The following is a 14,118-nucleotide window of genomic DNA, read 5'->3' as shown; positions in this document are numbered from 1 at the left end:
GACAAGTCATTGTGTGTGGATAAAACAGTCAAATTGCTTAGTCATGTTGTCATTGTAACAGTGTACTGTGGAGGGATGTTCTGATATAAACTATGGGTAAAGTTTTGATGCCAGTTATTGTAAATTGTAAGTTACACCTTAGTGTATGTGGGAGATTGATTGCAAGAGACTGGACAAGATTCACATTTAGGCTTTTACTGTTTGTATTATATTTTGTTGACAGACCACGTTATTGTGATACAGAAAGGAATACAGCCCTGCATAGCAAAAAGAAAAACAAATGTAGAAATATGAATATAGGACAATCTTCAGGGAAAACTGTACATGCAGTGTTGTAGGAATTACAATGCTGTCTTCTTACATCTCCTAACGTTCCTGTCTGTTGGGACACAAATACTCATCCACATCACAAATATCTTCTCTTGCGTCTTTGAGAGATTTTAGAAAATCCGAATTCTTCACACATTTCCTCATGGAGAAATTCAAGATTTACCTTGGAACAATTTACAAATTCAGGACAGATTTAGAAAAAAAAACATCGAATGAAAATGTATAGAAATATCACTGACATATTATGACAACTTCCATCCATCCATTATCTATATACCACTTTGTCCTCACTGGGGTTGCTGGAGCCAATCTGTTGCAGGGCTACAATCACACTCACACCTACAGGCAATTTAGAATAACCAATTAACCTCAGCATATTTATGGACTGTGGGAGGAAGCCGGAGTGCCCAGAGAAAACCCACACATGCACAGGGAGAACATGCAAACTCCATGCAGAAAGATCCCAGGCCCACCCCAGGATTTGAACCAGAGATCTTCTTGCTGCAAGGTAAAAGTGCTAACCACTACTCTACTGTGCGGCCCTATTATGACAACTTGTTAAATCATTTTACATGTTAAGACTTATGCGATGAATTAATGCCCAAATGTTGTGGAGATTGAGATTATTCAACAGAGACCTATTGTACATTTTGATCAACATGACATAAGCAACTGATCATGTACGAAACAGCAGAGAATTGTACATAATCATTTGCATGGATGTACCAAAGCATTTACAACTTGTTCAAAGAAGTGAGAAACTGCTATTTTGATTCCCCTGGCTCTGCTTCTGACAATAATCACATTTTAAAAATGCATATTCATATCAGGGCTGCACAGTGGAGTAGTGGTTAGCACTTTTGCCTTGCAGCAAGAAGATCCCAGTTTGAATCCCGGGGTGGGCCTGGGATCTCTCTACATGGAGTTTCCATGTTCTCCCTGTGCATGCGTGGGTTTTCTCCAGGTACTCCAGCTTCCTCCCACAGTCCAAAAATATGCTGAGGTTAATTGATTCTCTAAATTGTTCGTCTGTATATGTAGCCCTGCGACAGACTGGCGACCTGTCCAGGGTGTCCCCTGCCTTCGCCCGAGTCAGCTGGGATAGGCTCCAGCACCCCCCGCGACCCTAGTGAGGATAAAGCGGTGTATAGAGAATGGAGGGATATTCATATCATTCATCTTGATTCAATGAACCATTCTGGACTCATGGCTGCTGCTTGGTGCTGGATTTCTTTACTCTGAGGGGCTACAAGACAAAGTTTCCCAGTTATGTGGCCTGGCATCATATTTTTATTTAAATGATATAATATTATGAGATATGCCACAAGGCAACACAATTCACTGACTTCATAATTAATTTGAACGGTGGTTTGAAAGCAAAGCTCAACATCTTGTTGTACCGTTTCATTGTCCTCATTTGTCGTTTCAAACCACGAGCTCGTTTTAGTGAAAAAGTCCACAGTGACAGCACATTTGGCTGCATGTGTTTCCAGAGCGTTCCTCTTTTTAATTCTTGCTTTCTTCGCGCCACTCTTGTTCATTCTGTTTTCGATCTTTCAAACACCTCTGACTGTGGAGAAGTTTTTTCCACTTAGATGCTGTTCTGACACAGAGCCAGCAGATGTCACTCTTCTGTCAAAGTGGTTCACTGCTTCATGAAGCTTCCATCTCACTTTCACTAAAGAAGTCACCATTGCCTAGACACGTGTGTAAATGCACATAGAGAACTGATGGTTTTTGCTGCTACGTGTGATGCTGCAGGTGTTTATTAAAGTCAGAGGAAATAGTCTGATAACCAGCAGGTGTGGGCAGAAAACAGGACTGAATGAGGTGTAAGAATGTTTCTGCAAAATCCCAGAATTACATTCAGTGCAAACTGAGCATTATTGTTTCAAACATGAATCTAACACGTGTCAGATTTGAGGCACATTAGTATCTGGACTTTGGCAGACATTAAAGGGAAACTTTAATGAGATTTGCTTTCTAGCGTCCTGAGATTTGGATACAGACCACAACAAAGAGCGATCGCCAGGTAATGTGGAGGTTTTCGTTCACTTCTCATCTCTAGTATGTTGTGGGACACTCATTGAGACTATCCGAGCCGGTCAGTGTGGGGGAAAAAGCACGTTAGGGCGGACTTTGATGCGGGGGGGGCAAGTTGCCCCATACTTTTCGCTAGCTGAGCTGCTAAGTTGCCTGCCTGGCTAAATACTGGAGCTGTGTCGAAAATTCATTTCTCCATCACTCACATGTATGAAATGACATATGAAAACAAACCCCAGGTTGAAAAAAACGAAGTTCCCCTTTAAGTCGATGTGTTATGTACTAGGTACCTGTTGGGGGCGCTGCGACCCCTAGACACAACCTGATCTACTCTGCCTGGGTGTCCTGGGTGATGGAGTGTGATGTTGAAAGAGCCGAAACAGTCCAGGAAGCATCACTGATGATGTGTTCAGGTTCATCAACTGTGTGTTGTATCTACTTCAGATGCGCTGCTTTGGATAAAAGCGTCTGATAAATGAAACTGTTGAATTGCAGTGAACAGCATACGACACAAGGGAGAACCAAAACAGGCAACAATGCATAATAGTTGGTTATGTTGCACAGCTCAGGTTGGAGCATCTCTAATGACTGACCACACACACACTGAGGATTTCAAATCTGCACTTTTCATTCTGAAACAATCTACAAGACCGAAACACTTAAACTGCTCCTCCTATTGTAACCAAATCTAACTTTTCTGCCTGGAACACATCCAGGGACTGAATGCATCCTGTAATCTAGGACAAGGATGCAGCATGAGCAGGGATTAATCAGAATAGAACAGAATAGCTACTTTATTGTCAACCACAACAGACACTAGTTGGTGCACATTATGACTGAATTTCAGATACAATCTGTTAATGTTAGTGTATTTACTCCAAGTAAACACTCAACCAGCAGTATGTTCAAATGCTGTGCAGTTTTAAGATGGAGTCCAGGTGTTTGTGAGAAACCAGTGGTTTGAAAGCACATTTTTTAAACTAATTTAGTTTGAGAACCATAACACATGCTCTCCAAAAATAAGTATAAAAGGAAGGGTGCATTATGTTACACTTTAAAACAAACAGAGTTCTGTTGTGTTCCTTTGTTTTTTATTTGAGGATCTCTCTTTTTGCAGTTGATCAGATCAACCATGTGGTCCCAGTGTGAAGGAAAAAAACTTCCTGTTGTTGGGAAGTTTTAAAAACCTTCTGGTTGGGTTGAGGGTAGAGAGGAAGGAGAGAACATGAAGACTTTGGAGGTCGCTGAGGCCGACAACAGCAGATCAGAAACATGCAGCTCCAGATCCAGAGAAACCTGCAGAGGACAAAACACAAAGTCAGTGACATACAAAGGTGGCGTCTAACTGTTTGAAGACATAAAGAGGAGAGGAGAGAGGAGAGAGGAATACATCATGTGAAATCCTCCAGCAGCCTGGGTTGGAAAATGAACATTTTGAGAAAAAACTGAGTGTAACAATGAGCTAAATGCAGTTAAAGCTGTCATTCACAGCATCTGCATGGATATTTAAGTCACCTGTTGTAATGACTCTGTCTGTACTAAGACTAAATTAGTGAAGAACTCTGAAAATTCAGATAGAAATTCTGAGGGAGAGGCAGGTGGGAGATGAACAACTAACAGAACTTAGAGACATTACAAAGGTGAACTGCAGAGATGGTGCATTTTAGTGTTCAAAGTCACCTTTTCATTTGGTTATTGATCTGATCTTTCATAAGATCGGGGGTCTTGGAGAGATGGCTCTAAAGACAGCAAAAAGAGAGAAAACTTTAATTGACTCAGACAAATAATTACATCTGAGCTAAATGACTTCACATACTCATATTAACATTAAGTTTCTAATTAGCCAGTTTATTTGATAAACTTACCTTGTGTTAATTGCATGGTCTCACGAGTCATGCACTGGTCCTGGATCTGCCTCCCGTCATCTCTGGTCCATCCTGTCTGAATCTGCTTGATGTCGTTGAAGCACCAATTCTTTAAAAAAAAGAGAGAGAGATACAGATGTATTTTTCAATTGATTCTGACATCACTACATTTTGTCAGACTGTGATGTGCTACATACTAAATCCCTGCAGTGTCTGTTGGCTCATTCTTTCTTTTCACATTTAAATTACCAGTGCATCCGGTAAAATCTCAATAAAGTTTCTTCTCCTCACAGGGCGGTCGTCGTCTCTGGCTTCATCTCTGTTGGGGCTCGGTCACTCGTCTTCAAATCGTCTTTGGGGTCGTCCTTGTCTTGGTCTTGGGTCCCGAGATCATCAGTCTGAAAGAAATCAAAAAGAAAAACGCGGCAGAATCTTGTCGACGTGTGTTATTGTTGAGATTTCAAAAATATTAGATATATGAATGCAAAGTCAAAATCCAAAACTCACCGTTTCATGCAGCAGCATTCACAGGGATCCTTACGTACCTCTCCTGGAAACTTCCCTCTGGCAGCGAGACTTTCACCCTCACACTACACTTACTATCTTAAATAACACATTTAACCACCCCTTTTAATCCCAGTGTGACTCTCCTGAACTGTGATCTTGTCACTGTGGACTCCACTGTGGGTCCAGGGTGGGATACAGACGCACATGTTGCTTCTCTGTGACATGCCGTCTGCATCCTGTTCACCTTCTGACAGAGCGGAGCTTCACTGTGAGGGGGGGCACCACAGGAGGTTTCCCACAATGCCCCCCAGATCCGCCCACACCTCTGACGGGCACCCTGACAAGAGTCCCACCGACAAGAACCGAGCTCAGACAGAATCACACAAAATACAGTCGAAGAAAATTCATCCAAATAAAGTTGGAATAGATCTGATCAGACATAATCACAAGAGATTCATTCAAATAAAAACTGACCAGATCACATCCAGAAAATCACACGTAGCTAAAATGTTTAAAACAAAACGGGGTAAATTTAATGAAATGAAAGGTTTGTGAACCTTCTTACCTGGAGGTTGGCTGGCAGGAAGTCCAGCAGCCCTCTTAGGTAAGGCAGGAGGCATCTGAGGAGAGAAACTCACACACTGGTTAGAAAAAAATGCTAAGAGAGGACCTCCTGCATGTTTGTCAGCATTCTGTATGTTTGTCAGGAGGTCCCTCAACAGAAAAACTTGGAGGGGAAGAAGAGTCCTCCGATATCCTGCAACTCCAAGGGAGGGGAGAAAAAGAAGGGTGAGAGGGGGAGGAGGGGGAGTAGATAGGAGAGAGGGGGGAAGGGAGAAAAAGAAGAGTTTTTTTTTGTTTTGTATTTTAGAAAAAGAAGAGTTTTTTGAGAAAAAGAAGAGTTTTTTGAGAAATTTTTTCTTTTTTTGAGAAAATTTTTTTTAAATTTTTTTTGAGAAAAAGAAGAGTTTTTTTTTAGAAAAAGAAGAGGTTTTTTTTTTTTTTTTTAGAAAAAGAAGAGTGAGAAGATCAGGAGGAGGAGGAGGGGTTAGGAGAGAGAGGCCGAGGAATGGGAGAAGAAGAGCGAGAGGGGGAGGAGGGACGAACGAGTGGGAGAAGAATGGGAGAATAAAAAGACTCAGAGGAGGAGAAGGAAGAGGAGGAGGAGGGGTCAGGAGAGACAGGCCGAGGAATGGGAGAAGAAGAGCGAGAGGGAGAGGAGGGACGAACGAGTGGGAGAAGAATGGGAGAAAAAAAGAATCGGAGGAGGAGAAGGAGGACGAGGAGTCCTCAGGGAGGGACAGGTGAAGAGGAAAGGAAGGAGAGATGGGGGGAGGAGAAGGAGGAGGAGAGATGGAGTGAGGGAGGGCAGAAAAAGCAGAGCAAGAGGGGGAGGAGGAGACAGGGTGGGAAGAGGAAAAGATGCAGGGAAAAAGAATAGAGGAGAGAGGAGAGAGGGGGGAAGAAGAGCGAGGACGCTTGGAGGGAGGGGGGGAGGAGGAAGAGGGGGAGGAAGAGGAGAGAGGAGAGGGGGAGGGAGACAAGCGAGGACGCTTGGAGGGAGGGGGGGAGGAGGAGGGAGCGCATGGTGGAGGTGAGGGTGTGCTGTACCTTGGAGAGTCGCTGGGGTCCGACGTCCGCTGGAAACAGAAACAAAAACAACATTTCAACACAGACTCAGGAAACTGGAGCAAAGAGGTGAAGCTGCTCAAAGAGGGACGCTCAGGAGAACCTCAGAGGAACTCAGAGGAGAACATGTTGCTGCACCCCGAGTCTCTGATCGACTCCAGCTTCAGGGTTTCAGGAAGATGCTTCACATTTCTGCTCAGAGACTAATCCAGAAAGAAAACTTCTCAACTAAAATCCTCACTTTGTTTATCTTTAGTCAGCAGAGACTAAAAACTCACACAGCTCTGCAACGTCACAAACCAGCTCTCATGAATGCTCCTCGTTTTACTTCTCCATCATTTCACTTATTTTAACTCCAAATTCCATAAATACCATGCATCAAAATGCAAAACACTAAATCTGTTTTACAAAAATGATCTTTTAACAATAATAATACAGTAAACAACTGTGAATATAGATTAAAATATCTGTAAAGTATTTAAATTATAATAATATTAAAGTAGAACCAAAATAATAATTATTGTATTACAGATTATATTTTCTGAAATACTACTACTACTACATAATAATAATAATAATAATAATAATAATAATGTTTGACAAAATAAATACAGATATTTGCTGTTCTTTTTCACTTGGACAATACACTATTCCATTATTCTTTAACAATAATAATACAGTAAACCACTGTGAATATGGGTTAAAAAATAATGGAAACCACAGGAAACATCTGTGATGTATTTAAATAAAAATTATATTAAAATAACCGTAATAATAATCAACTCTGGCTTCCTCCCACAGTCCAAAAATATGCTGAGGTTAATTGATTACTCTAAATTGCCAGTGTCATCAGAGTATTTCTGAATGTGGCAGGACTCAGTGCTGTATTTGAAGTCAGATGTACACAGAGTGAATGGAGCCATTGTTCCTTGTGCAGCCCCAGTACTACTCATTTCATACTGTTTGTCTGTATATGTAGCCCTGCGACAGACTGGCGACCTGTCCAGGGTGTCCCCTGCCTTCCCCCGAGTCAGCTGAGATCGGCTCCAGCACCCCCCGCGACCCGAGTGAGGATAAAGCGGTGTATAGAGAATTTTTAAGTAACCAATTAACCTCAGCATATTTTTGGACTGTGGGAGGAAGCCGGAGTGCCCGGAGAAAACCCACGCATGCACAGGGAGAACATGCAAACTACCATTAGCATTTACTATTTGATTTCCATCCCCAATGTACACATTTTTTTCTTGTAGCTAACAGCAAATATTTGTAAATTAACTATATTTTGCCGATTTAAATACAGTGAAAATAACATACATTTAGTGCCAATTGTTGTGAAATAATAATAACAATGATTAGTGTTTATAAAAATACATATTTTTGATGTGGATATTACACGTGCACGTTCTGACGTCGGGACGTTTCCCCTCGCGACGCTTCTTCAAATACTTCCATCGTCATGGTTACCAAAGATACACATTTCTTAGTGTTTTATGAAATATGGGCCAGTCGCCATCTTGCTTTTTAATTTCTGAAACCAAATTATACAGAACCGGGTATCTTCTTGCTGCAAGGCGAAAGTGCCAACCACTACTCCAATGTGCAGCCACATTGTGAAATAACAAATATCAATTTATAAAATGCAGATTTTTGACGTTTTTCATAGTGAACATGTAAATTATTCATTTTACTGGTCTCGGCACATTTAAATCAATATCCACATCATGATAAACTGAACGTTTGATCGGAAACCTTAAAAAGAGGCTCCGAGGACCTTCAATGCTTCACACACAACTGATCATATTTGGAACATTTTATGAGAAATGGACCAGCAGCCATTTTCCACCGAACTTTCCATGTTAAACTAGAAACGCACTCGGAGAGCGCAGACCTTCGCCAGGCCATCTGTTTGTCTGTCTGTCTGTCTGTCTGTTAACATAACTCGAAAAGTCATGGACGGATTTTCACCATTTTTTACAGAATGCCCGGAAGCCCAAAGTAACAATCTATTAGATTTTGGAGGTGATCCGGATCACCGTCTGGATCCAGGATTTTTTTTGAAGGACTGTACAATTTTGAGAGATGCCATCTCTCAAAATTGTACAGACGGTGATCCGGATCACCTCCAAAAACTAATCGATTGTTACTTTTGGCCTTCCGGGCATTCTGTAAAAATCTGGTGAAAATCCCTCCATGACTTTTTGAGTTATGCTGTTAATTATCAGACAAACTCCGATGATTACATAACCTCCTGGCGGAGGTAACAAAATAACAGTTTTATCTACACATTCTCCTGTACGGTTATACAGCAAAACACAGTGTTCAGAGAAGATCAGCTGATGAGAAAAGCATGAAAATAATTTTCTTACCTTCATGTTGACAGTCCAAATGCAAAATGGAAAGTTCGAACGTCAACAGGCCTTTTGTAGGTGCGCGTCACCTTCTGTTGCCATGATTTAAAAGATGCACTGTGCTTGACCAGTTCTGATCTGCAGCTAAAACAATCGTCCATGTTGTCCATTTCTGTTTCGCTTTTCCACGTATGCGCACGAGTTTCCATCGCCTGTCAGAGATGTGTGGAGCCTCAAAGCTACCTGAACCTTTTCTGACAAGATCCGCCTCTGATTGAAGCATCTTAGTGAGAACAAGATCCTGAAAAGCAAATTATTGCACGAAAATCATCTTATAGTCCTTCTAATAACACAGTTCAAGCAGTGCTGCGTAATTTTGTGCTTAATGGCCGCTTACCTTAATGAAATTCTCCTGGCAGCTCTGATGGATCTCGGGATTCATCCACAGAAGATTAAATACAAATAAATAAACCCTATAAACCCAGAATCATTGTGGAACAGAGACTGAATATCAGGGCCAGAGTGGGATTCATGTTCAGCCCTGGAGTTTCAGGCCCACTTTAGATCACGACCTATTAATGTGGGAATATTTATTTACTTTGATTTTCTTTATTTGCATGATTATTTGGTGTGTGGTTTCCTTATATTTTGTTGTGAAATTATTTGTTTGATTTCTGTGTTGGTTTGCCAAATTGCATGCCTTGTGTTGCTTTTCTTTGTATATTTCTTTTTTTTTTCTGGATGGGTTCAGGTCACGCCCACTGCCTGCCTGTGTGTGCCGGGAACAGAGACTGTGAACATTGGTTGAGCGCACCTGGTGCCAATCAGTTTGATTACGCAGGACAGAATCTGGGGCAATGACAGCAAACAAAAGAGATAATCAACAGCAGAGAGGGGGAGCCGCAGGGCGAGCGGCGGAGAGGCAGCGGTGAACGGCAGCAAGACAGGCAACAGGGCAGAAGCGACGCTGAATGGCGGTGTGTAACGAGCAACATGGCAGACTACTAGGCTGAACAAGGGCGCACAGCACCGGCACCAAGCCAGGACGAACAGAGAGAGAGACGCACGGGAGCCACGAAGTGGGGCCAGTTTTGGAACGCACGGCGGTGCTCAACGAGTGTTTGCGCCATACTGGGCGGCTTAGATATAGCCGCTCAGACCCGGTGAGTCACCACACACGGGAGGGATACGCGTGGGTCCTTTACTGCTTTCCCCCACTGGCAGATCCTCTCTTTGTCCCAGGCTCCAGAGCCTGTGTAATCGCGAGGAGCAGCGCCGTGGCCCCGGAGGACTGGAGAAGCTCCCCTGACCCCCCCCCCCCCCCCCACCAAAGAAGAGGCCCCGCGTGACGAGTCCAGTGGTCACCAATTCCTTAGTGACTTTAAGAACTTTTAGTCTGCTAAATTTTTATTGTTAACACTTATTTGTAGACAAATTTACTGGAACGGAGTAAATTTTGTTTTATCCTCTGCTCACCTCTGGGTTAAGAACCTCTTTTAATCGGGTCCTCGTCCCTTACAAGGTGGCGTGGTCAGCTTTAATTGCTTCTTAATCCAAATTACCCAATTTAAATTCTATTTTAAAAGTTTTAATCTGAATCATACACCCCACTCGGCCTGACATTAATATTAAAATCATGTAACTACATGTTAAGTCTACAATAGCACACTTTTCTGTAAAGCCCTGTAATTCAGTAGTCTGGGAATACCCAGACTGCCTGTGCACTCATTGTCATTTCGTTTACTAGGCAGTCTGGCGACCTGGGGTTGAATTTGTCCCTGAGTCAGGGATCCAATCACAGGACGGGGAGGGACAGTTAGACGATGACGCACACTAAGCGACTACGCGCAATGCATGATGGGTTGTTCATAACAGAACACGAGAACAATTGAGAAGAAGCGTTACCTTTGTTGTCGTGTTTCCGAAGGAACAAGCTAGTGGACTCGGTGGGTTTGGGCAGGTCTTTTTCAAAGTCCTCGGTGTCTTGGACGGGGTGGGTTCACGTTGTCTTTTCGATACGCTGCTTAACCGGACGTTCTCTTCCCATTGCCTGAATAAAGGAAAGTCTTTTTCAAGCCGACCGAGTGTGGAGGTGCAGCGCTGGCAGCATCTGTTTGACTGCTCCGGCTCCGGGGTGACTATCAGGTCCATCATCGCTAACCTATCTGATATGGTCGGCGTTGTTTTTGACACAAACATATCTGTGGAGTGTGCATAAACACGGGGTCCACTTTCCCTCATGTTTACTTTACATAAACGGCAAGAATCGTCCGGCGACATGGCGAAAGAAGCAAACACATGAGCAAACACAGCAATGATTCTTTTTCGTGGTGCTGCCGTCGCTCTGCATTTACGTCAGCGGCTAGCAGTGACACGATTGGCTGTGAGCTTCAACTGCCCCAGACTGACTGACATATGCAGCGCCCAATCAACGGCTGTGGAAAATTTTAAACTGCTCCACCCCTACAAGAAAATGAATAGCAGGTACCCAGCCTGTATCTCACTTGAGATTCAGGCTGGTGGTAGCCAGCCTAGTAATTCAGTGTATTTTTCTAAAATACTTCCAATTCAGTGCAAGTAAGGGTTGCTTCACAATGTGGATTTATTTCAACATAAGTGCACATCTCCAACATTATTTTTTTACAACACATACTTGTCAACAATATCAGAATCTCTATTCTGTTCAAATAAGTGTTCACAGATATTCAAACCTTAAAATTAATTAAAAGAAAAAATATAAACATTTCATTTTAAAGAAATAAAAATAAAATAAGTGTTGCAGTTTCTAATAACGCTATCGTCCATTTTTCCTCTGCAAGGAAACTGTTCCATCGCAACTTAAATTTCACAGAACATCAGTTAAAGGGCAAATCTCCAACACTACTCTTTACAACATCAGCATGTATGTATGTACATCCTGTGACTGAGGGCGAGCAAATTATCAAAACTATCAACCGACTCATCATCTGTCTCATCCCTAACTTGTGGTTCAGGGTTCTGCTGCTGTGATCAGTCCCTGAGGAGAGTCTCCTCCATAGACATAATAAAGAGGAGACGCTGCAGAGGTGTCTCTAACCAATCAAGAAATCACATCACAACTGTGATATCTGATAGGCTGCAACTCAACTGGGAAGCATCATCAATCGGCATAAATTTACCCATGATAAAAGGCTCAACTGGAGGGGACAATGGTTTTGCACATTTCTGCCGGATGCATATTTTGGACCATATGTTTTGGATATGTCATTACTCTGCATTCATTTTACTTCCAGCTGTCTCCAGAACTCTCTGTAGCAGATTAGATTCCTCTGAGGCAACTTTAATTCCCTTTCTGATTTTTGCAACTAATTACTTTGATCATTTTGCTTTTAACCTTTTCCAGAAAAGTGTGACAAACCCCTCCTCCTTGCGCTCAACTTTTAAAAAAGAAAACTGTAAAGGACTCTCCATAAGCTTTGCATTTAAACAAACTGGCCTGACTGACCGTTTGAACCAGCGAGAAATGCACTGATACCACTTTTTCGGATCAAATACAAGTCCTTTTACAGGTCTATTTGCTTTCTGTGCAGGGCCGGCCCTCGGACTTTGGTGGCCCTAAGCAAGATTTTTTTTGTGGCCCCAAAACATGCACAGGGCAACTACCAAATCACATGCTCAGCTTGTAATTGGGTTAAAACACACATGCACATGATTAACAGCAAATATTCAGCCCACTCCTGAACTTCCTTTTCGGAGCCATGATGCCATCTCTAGTGCTACTGCTTTTCCATCTGTGGCTTCTCCAGACCAGTGTAATCGATCAAGTTTGAAACGGTGCCGTGGTGTAACAGTAGCCTAACTTACGCACGAAGCATGGAGTCACCAACTGACTGCTGGTTTATTTTTTCTTTCCTGTATTTTTCCCGTATAGTTTTCTAATAAGCCAGTTTAAATTGATATGTTACCATGATGATTTATGTTTTATTGGAAGACAGACATGGGCATAACCACCATCTCAGAAGTGAGGGGGACAAATTTTTCAGAGCGATTTATCATTCTCTTACATTTAATTGCACCGTCCTTAGTGGCTAAAGAACCACATAATCCCTAACAGCCACAGTACAATACCAGGGGACCAACTAGGCTAGTTCTTTAAACTATAAAGTATAAAACTATAAAATCTAAAGTTTTAGTGGCCAAACTCTAGTTGAGTTGACAACAATGTCCCTTGAACATCTACTGGACGAGTAGCCAAAGGTGCCAAACACTGAACATGAAATGATCAGTACTGCCTGGTTTCTCCCTGCAATAGATATCTTATTTTCAGGAAGATATAATCTCTCCTTACCTGTAAAGACCCTACATCCTTGTCCCTGCTGCTGGCCTCTGATCCATCTCCTCCCTGACTCTGCTCTTTCTGTTATGGCAATAAACATAAAAAATGTGGTAAGAAAAATTCTGAAATAGCATTAGGAAGAGTAAAAATTGCAGTAGAATTTAACCTCAAAATCACTTTAACCCATAGATACATATTTTTTTCACCTCTGCAGACCCTGCATGGTCAACATTACTGCTGGCCGCCGCCTCTGGTCCATCTCCTGCCTGACTCTGCTCTTTGTTATGGAAATAATCATTAAAAAATCTGAAAATCAAAATTCTGAGATAGAATTTGAAAGAGAAGCAGTAAAAATAGTTGTAAATTTAACCACATTTATACCATAGATAGCCTTTTCTTTTTTCTCCTCCCTGACTCTCCTCTTTTGGGAGCAAAAGACTTAAATACATGGAGAGCAATTGTGAGCACATCTTCTGCCCAGAAATTAAAGAGGACTGGGTTTATTCCAAGAATAAACTAATTAGCAAGTAATGTAACAGAGGCAACCACATTTGAATTGTTAACTAGCTTAACATATTGATATATTGCCACATTTTACCTTGTCATCATTTAGCTAACAAGTCTAACATTGTTTGCATCCAACAAGTTCACACAACTTACACGGTTTGTTTGGAAAAAACTGTGTAAAGTTTTTTGCTTCTTGCTGGCTCTGGCTGGTTTGCTAAACATTACTCCAGACGCACGTTCAGCACAGCAGCACGTCTCCTCTGGAACACCTGCGTTAGCATGCGCTCATGGTGCATTCAAAGACGGCTCGGGAAAACACGTTACTGGATGCTAACAACGGGTTTAGCTGTTGTAACGGCTGAAAAAAGTGCGGGGGGACAGAGGGCCCCTCTGGCAACCACCGTGGTTGCCAGGTTAGTCCGAAGCAAGTAATGTTAGATGGCAGTCTGTGGGTCAGACCATCAGACACAGTCAATTCGGGGGCCCCCTAGTGGCGGCGGGGCCCTAAGCAGCCGCTTAATTCGCGTATAGGGAGAGCCGGCCCTGTTTATATGCGTTCTATGATACAAACCAC

General features: G+C 42.4%; 2 long non-coding RNA genes across 3 annotated transcripts in view; one reads left to right on the top strand and one right to left on the bottom strand.

Moving 5' to 3' along the window:
• Positions 1-14,118, top strand: part of LOC127530367 (uncharacterized) — a 128,819-nt gene that overhangs the window by 103,197 nt on the left and 11,504 nt on the right. The gene's annotated exons all lie outside the window — the stretch shown is intronic.
• LOC127530345 (uncharacterized) lies at positions 3,150-5,602 on the bottom strand. The gene is made up of 4 exons (XR_007936917.1): positions 4,488-5,602; positions 4,239-4,347; positions 4,054-4,112; positions 3,150-3,669 (listed from the first exon to the last, which is right to left on the bottom strand). It is a non-coding gene; the product is annotated as an uncharacterized LOC127530345 (long non-coding RNA).

The sequence above is a fragment of the Acanthochromis polyacanthus genome, chromosome 16 (genome assembly GCF_021347895.1).
Source record: "Acanthochromis polyacanthus isolate Apoly-LR-REF ecotype Palm Island chromosome 16, KAUST_Apoly_ChrSc, whole genome shotgun sequence".
NCBI lineage: Eukaryota > Metazoa > Chordata > Actinopteri > Pomacentridae > Acanthochromis > Acanthochromis polyacanthus.
Note: the sequence above shows the minus strand (reverse complement) of the source record. Positions and strands in the feature narration are given on the sequence as shown.